Source organism: Arachis duranensis, chromosome 4 (genome assembly GCF_000817695.3).
Source record: "Arachis duranensis cultivar V14167 chromosome 4, aradu.V14167.gnm2.J7QH, whole genome shotgun sequence".
Taxonomy (NCBI): Eukaryota; Viridiplantae; Streptophyta; class Magnoliopsida; order Fabales; family Fabaceae; genus Arachis; species Arachis duranensis.
The window spans coordinates 84,961,843-84,969,656 of NC_029775.3; the positions used below are offsets into that span (position 1 = coordinate 84,961,843).

At 40.4% G+C, this 7,814-nt stretch overlaps 1 non-coding gene across 1 annotated transcript; it reads right to left on the minus strand.

Moving 5' to 3' along the window:
- Positions 1–532: 532 nt before the first annotated feature.
- Positions 533–636, minus strand: LOC127747089 (small nucleolar RNA R71). Its single transcript, XR_008008892.1, has one exon. It is a non-coding gene; the product is annotated as a small nucleolar RNA R71 (small nucleolar RNA).
- Between the last annotated feature and the right edge of the window lie 7,178 nt (positions 637–7,814).

Genomic DNA, 7,814 nt, shown 5'->3' on the forward strand with positions numbered 1-7,814 from the left:
TATGAGCAGGAGCAAGGACAAGAATATTCTTGTTGAAGCAGATCCTAAACCTGAAAGGACTCTGAAGAGGAAACTAAGAGAAGCTAAATTACAACAATCCAGAGACAACCTTGCAGAAATTTTTGAAAAGGAAGATGAGATGGCAGCCGAAAATAATAATGCAAGAAGGATGCTTGGTGATTATACTACACCTACTTCCAAATTTGATGCAAGAACCATCTCAATCCCTACCATTAGAGCAAACAATTTTGAGCTGAAGCCTCAACTAGTTGATCTAATGCAACAGAACTGTAAGTTTCATGGACTTCTATCAAAAGATCCCTATCAGTTTTTAACTGAGTTCTTACAGATCTGTGAGACTGTTAAGACTAATGGAGTAGATCCTGAAGTCTACAGGCTCATGCTTTTCCCTTTTGCTGTAAGAGACAGAGCTAGAACATGGTTGGACTCACAACCTAAAGATAGCCTAGACTCCTGGGATAAGCTAGTCACGGCCTTCTTGGCTAAGTTCTTTCCTTCTCAAAAGCTGAGCAAGCTTAGAGTGGATGTTTAGACCTTCAAACAAAAAGATGGTGAATCCCTCTATGAAGCTTGGGAAAGATACAAGCAGATGACCAAAAGGTGTCATTCTGACATGCTTTCAGAGTGGACCATTTTGGATATATTCTATTATGGTCTATCTGAGTTCTCTAAGATGTCACTGGACCATTGTGCAGGTGGATCCATTCACTTAAAGAAAACGCCTGCAGAAGCTCAAGAACTCATTGACATGGTTGCAAATAACCAATTCATATACACTTATGAGAGGAATTCTGTGAGTAATGGGATGCCTCAGAGGAAGGGAGTTCTTGAAATTGATGCTCTGAATGCCATATTGGCTTAGAACAAAATGTTGACTTAGCAAGTCAACATGATTTCTCAAAGTTTGAATGGATGGCAAAATACATCCAACAGTACTAAAGAGGCATCTTCTGAAGAAGAAGCTTATGATTCTGAGAACCCTACAATGGCAGAGGTAAATTACATGGGTGAACCCTATGAGAACACCTATAATTCCTCATGGAGAAATCATCCGAATTTCTCATGGAAGGATCAACAAAAGCCTCAACAAGGCTTTAATAATGGTGGAAGAAACAGGCTCAGCAATAGCAAGCTTTTTCCATCATCTTCTCAGCAACAGACAGAGAATTCTGAGTAGAACCCCTCTAGCTTAGCAAACATAGTCTCTGACCTGTCTAAGGCCACTTTAAGTTTCATGAGTGAAACAAGATCATCCATCAGAAATTTGGAGGCACGAGTGGGCCAGCTGAGTAAGAAAATCACTGAAACTCCTCCTAGTACTCTCCCAAGCAATACTGAAGAGAATCCAAAAAGAGAGTGTAAGGCCATTGACATAATCAAAATGGCCGAAACTAGAAAGGAAGGGGAGGACGTGAATCCCAATGAGGAAGACCTCATGGGATGTCTCCCAGACAAGAAGGAGTTCCCTATTGAGGACCTAAAGGAATCTGAGGCTCATATAGAGAGCATAGAGATTCCTTTAAACCTCCTTCTTCCATTCATGAGCTCTGAAAATTATTCTTCCTCTGAAGAGGACGAAGATGTAACTAGAGAGCAAGTTGCTCAATATCTAGGAGCTATCATGAAGCTGAATGCCAAGTTGTTTGGTAATGAGACTTGGGAAGATGTACCTCCCTTGCTCATTAGTTAACTAAATACATGGGTTCAGCAAACTTTACCTCAAAAGAAACAAGATCCTGGTAAATTCTTAATACCATATACCATGGGCACCATGACCTTTGAGAAGGCTCTGTGTGACCTGGGGTCAGGTATAAATCTTATGCCACTCTCTGTAATAGAGAAACTAGGGATCTTTGAGGTACAAGCTGCCACATTCTCATTAGAAATGGTAGACAAGTCAATAATACAAGCTTATGGAATGGTAGAGGACGTGTTAGTGAAGGTTAAAGGCCTTTACATCCCTGCTAATTTCATAATCTTAGACATTAGAAGGGAGAAGGATGAATGTATCATCCTTGGAAGACCCTTCCTAGCCACAGCAGGAGCTGTGATTGATGTTAACAGAGGAGAATTAGTCCTTCAATTGAATGGGGACTACCTTGTATTTAAGGCCCAAGGCTATTCCTCTGTAAACATGAAAAAGAGGCACGATAAGCTTCTTTCAATACAGAGTCAAACAAAGCCCCCACAATCAAACTCTAAGTCTGGTGTTGGGAGGCCACAACCAAACTCTAAGTTTGGTGTTGAGAAGCCCCCACATTCAAACTCTAAGTTTGTGTTGGGAGGCCATCATCATGCTCTAAACATCTGTGAGGCTCCATAAGAGCCCATTGTCAAGCTATTGACATTAAAGAAGCGCTTATTGGGAGACAACCCAATTTTTATTTATCTATATTTTTATTGTTCTTTTATATTTTATTAGGTTCATGATCATGTGGAGTCACAAAACAATTACTAAAATTAAAAATAGCAGAAGAAATAGCACACCTTGGAGGAAGAGCTTACTGGCGTTTAAATGCCAGTAAGGAGCATCTGGCTGGCGTTTAACGCCAGAACAGAGCATGAATCTGGTGTTGAACGCCAGAAACAAGCAGCAGTCTGGTGTTCAAACGCCAAGATTGCACCCTGAGGAAAGCTGGCGTTAAATGCCAGAAACAAGCATGGAACTGACATTTAACGCCAGAAACATGCTACAGACTGGCGTTGAATGCCCAAAACAAGCATAGAGCTGCGTTTAACGCCAGAAACAAGCATCAATCTGGCGTTAAACGCCCGGATTGCATGCAGAGGGCATTTTACACGCCCCATTGGTGAAGGGATGATAAATCCTTAACACCTCAGGATCTGTGGACCCCACAGGATCACCTCAGGATCTGTGGACCCTACAGGATCCCCACCTACCTCAATTCACCCTCTCTCTTCTTCACACAAACCAATAACACTCATCCCTAAAAACCCTTCACCAATCACCTCAATCTCTCTTTTCCATCACCTATTCACCACTCACATCCATCAACTCTTCCCCATAAACCCCACCTACCTTCAAATTCAAAATCTCTTTCCCACCCAAACCCACCCTAAATGGCCGAACTAAACCCCTCTCCCTCCACTATATAAACCCCTCCATCCTTCTTCATTCTCACACAACATAACCCTCTCTTCTCCCCCTTGTCTGAATACACATCTCTCCCCCCTCCTCCATATTTTCTTCTTCTTCTTCTATTCTTTCTTCTTTTGCTCGAGGGCGAGCAATATTCTAAGTTTGGTGTGGTAAAAGCATAGCTTTATTGTTTTTCCATAACCACTTATGGCACCTAAGGTCAGAGAAACCTCTAGAAAAGGGAAAAGAAAGACAAAAGCTTCCACCGCCAAGTCATGGGAGATGGAGAGATTCATCTCAAAGGTCCATCAAGACCACTTCTATGAAGTTATAGCCAAGAAGAAGGTGATCTCTGAGGTCCCTTTTATGCTCAAGAAAAATAAGTATCCGAAGATCCGACATGAGATCCAAAAAAGAGGTTGGGAAGTTCTGACCAACCCCATTCAACAAGTCGGAATATTAATGGTTCAAGAATTCTATGCTAATGCATGGATCACTAGGAACCATGATCAAAGTATGAACCCGAATCCAATGAATTATCTTACAATGGTTCGGGGGAAATGCTTAGATTTCAGTCTGGAAAATATAAAGTTGGAGTTCAACTTGCCTATAATGCAAGAAAATGCACGCCCCTACACTAGAAAGGTCAACTTTGATCAAAGGTTGGACCAAGTCCTTCTGGACATATGTGTTGAAGGAGCTCAATAGAAAAGAGACTCTAAAGGCAAGCCGGTTCAATTGAGAAGACTGGACCTTAAGCCTGTGGCTAGAGGATGGTTGGAATTCATCCAACACTCCATCATCCCCACTTGAAACCGATCCGAAGTAACTGTGGATCGGGCCATCATGATCCATAGCATCATGATTGGAGAGGAAGTAGAAGTTCATGAAATCATCTCTCTAGAACTCTACAAAGTAGCCGAAAAGCCCTCCACCTTGGCAAGGCTAGCTTTTCCTCATCTTATTTGCCATCTATGCTACTCAGCTGGAGTTGTCATAGAAGGAGACATCCTCATTGAAGAGGACAAGCCCATCACTAAGAAAAGGATGGAGCAAACAAGAGAGGCCATCCATGGATCTCAAGAGACGCATGAGGAAGCTCATCATTAAGAAATCCCTGAGATGCCTCAAGGGATGCACTTTTCTCCAAACAACTATTAGGAACAACTCAATACTTCTCCAGAAGACTTGAGTTATAACATGGACCAATTAAGGGTGGAGCACCAAGAGCACTCCATCATTCTCCATGAGATTAGAGAAGATCAAAGAGTTATGAGAAAGGAGCAACAAAGGCAAGGAAGAGACATAGAGGACCTCAAGGACGCCATTGGTCCTTCAAGAAGAAAACGTCACCATCACTAAGGTGGACTCATTCCTTGTTCTTATTTATCTATTTTTCGGTTTTTATGCTATATGTTTTTCTATGTTTGTGTCTTTACTACATGATCATTAGTATTTAACAACTGTGTCTTAAGGCTATGAATAATTCCATGAATCCTTCACTTTTCTTAAATGAAAAATGTTTTTAAACACAAAAGAACAAGAAGTACATGAGTTTCGAATTCATCCTTGAAATTAGTTTAACTATATTGATGTGGTGGCAATACTTTTTGTTTTCTGAATGAATGCTTCAAAAGTGCATATTTTTTATTTTGTTGTTTAGGAATGTTAAAATTGTTGGCTCTTGAAAGAATGATGAAAAAGAGAAATGTTATTGATGATCTGAAAAATCATGAAATTGATTAAGGATCCAAGGCTTTGAGCATCAATCGATAGGAGGGCCCAAGGAAATAAATCCAGGCCTAAGCGGCTAAATCAAGTTGTCCCTAACCATGTGCTTGTGGCATGCAGGTCCAAGTGAAAAGCTTGAGACTGAGTGGTTGAAGTCGTGATCCAAAGCAAAAGAGTGTGTTTAAGAGTTCTGGACACCTCTAATTGGGGACTTTAGCAAAGCTGAGTCACAATCTGAAAAGGTTCACCCAGTCATGTGTCTGTGGCATTTATGTATCTGGTGGTAATACTGGAAAACAAGTGCTTAGGGCCACAGCCAAGACTCATAAAAGTAGATGTGTTCAAGAATCAACATACTTAACTAGGAGAATTAATAACACTATATGAACTCTGAGTTCCTATAGATGCCAATCATTCTAAACTTCAAAGGATAAAGTGAGATGCCAAAACTGTCAGAAGCAAAAAGCTACAAGTCCCGCTCATCTAGTTAGAACTAATATTCATTGATGTTTTGAGATTTATAGTATATTCTCTTCTTTTTATCCTAATTGATCTTCAGTTGCTTAGGGACAAGCAACAATTTAAGTTTGGTGTTGTGATGAGCGGATAATTTATACGCTTTTTGGCATTATTTTTAGTTAGTTTTTAGTAGGATCTAGCTACTTTTAGGGATGTTTTTATTAGTTTTTATGAAAAATTCACATTTCTGGAGTTTAGTATGAGTTTGTGTGTTTTTCTGTGATTTTAGATATTTTTTGGCTGAAATTGAGGGACCTGAGCAAAAATCTGATTCAGGCTGACAAAGGACTCCTAATGTATTGGATTCTGACCTCCCTGCACTTGAAATGGATTTTCTAGAGCTACAGAACTCCAAATGGCGCGTTCTTAATGGCATTGTAAAGTAGACATTCAGGGCTTTCCAGCAATATATAATAGTCTATACTTTGTTTGAGCTTAGACGACGCAAACTGGCGTTCAACGTCAGTTTCATGTTGCATTCTGGAGTAAAACGCCAGAAACACGTCACAAACCAGAGTTAAACGCCAAAAACATGTTACAACTTGGCGTTTAACTCCAAGAGAAGCCTCTACACATGTAAAGCTCAAGCTCAGCCCAAGCACACACCAAAGTGGGCCCCAGAAGTGGATTTCTGCACTTAGACTTATTTCTTTAAACCCTAGTAGCTAGTTTAGTATAAATAGAACTTTTTACTATTGTACTAGGGGTCCTTTTCCCTTATTTTCGAATTTCATATCATATTTTGGGGGCTGGCCATTTGGCCATGCCTGGACCACCATCACTTATATATTTTTAACGGTGGAGTTTCTACCCACCATAGATTAAGGTGTGGAGCTCTGCTGTACCTCTAGTTTTAATGCAATTACTACTATCTTTTATTCAATTCAAGCTTATTCTTATTCTAAGATATTACTTGTACTTCAACCTGATGGATGTGATGAGCTGTGACACTCATCATCATCCATCCTTATGAACGCGTGCCTGACAACCACTTCCGTTCTACAAGCGAAAGCTAGAGTGAATATGTCTTGGATTCCTTAACCAGAATCTTCGTGGTATAAGCTAGAATTATTGGCGGCCATTCTTGAGAATTCGGAAAGTCTAAACCTTGTCTGTGGTATTTCGAGTAGGATTCAGGGATTGAATAACTGTGACGAGCTTCAAACTCGCGATTGTTGGGCGTAGTGACAGACGCAAAAGAATCAATGGATTCTATTCCGACATGATCGAGAACCAACAGATGATTAGCCGTGCTGTGACAAGAGCATTTGGACCATTTTCACTGAGAGGATGGGAAGTAGCCATTGACAACGGTGATGCCCTACATACAACTTGCCATGGAAAGGAGTAAGAAGGATTGGATGAAAGCAGCAGGAAAGCAGAGATCCAGAAGGAACACAGCATCTCCATACACTTATCTGAAATTCCTACCAATAATTTACATAAGTATCTCTATCTTTATTTTATGCTTTATTTATTATTATTTTCAAAAACTCCATAACCATTTATTATCCGCCTAACTAAGATTTACAAGATGACCATAGCTTGCTTCATACCAACAATCTCCGTGGGATCGACCCTTACTCACGTAAGGTATTACTTGGACAACCCAGTGCACTTGCTGGTTAGTTGTGCGAAGTTGTGACAAAGTGTGATTTTCGTTTAAGAGCGCTACCAAGTTTTTGGCCCCATTGTTAATGATCACAATTTTGTGCACCAAACATCTCCTAAGTCTTCAACCAATTCGTCTTCTTCTTGGATAATTTCGGCTTCCTCCAATTGTTCCAGTACAAAGTCATGCTCCTTACTGTCCATCGAAGTTTCTAGTATCTTCTTCATGCTACGTTCTTCATTAGATTGCCCACATGAAACCATGGGGGTTCCTTGAGTATCCGAACGTCGGGAAGGTAATCGATTTATCGCTTGATCCAGTAGTTTTAATATAAAATCATACTCATCCTTGATGATTTTCTTTCCATGACAACTCCTTTCAACTATTCTTTCATCTTCAAGGGTCTCTCCTATCTCCACATTTTGGGCCTCCTCTTACTCTAAGACAGAATTAGACTCCTCCTTGATGTCTTCCTTTACTAATTCTTCAACCACTCCTTCGACTTCAAGGGTCTCTACTACCTTCACCTTTAGGGCCTCCTCTAGCTCCTTATGAAGTATGAATTTGCGAAGATGATCCCTACTCTCTTGTTCTATGTCAATAGCATAACTGGAATAATCTTGTGTTTGGATTGATGGATATGGGTGCTCTTCCATAGAGGGTGGTGATAGGATGGAAAGATCATTATGTGGTTGAAAAGGAAGTGCACTAGAGCTTAAGGGTTGAATATTGGAGGTAAAGGGTCGGTTCATGCGGGATATAAGATTTTGGAGTGTAGAGGTGAGACCAATGATGTTAGAGATGAGTGTGTTATTATCCAATGGAGGTTGG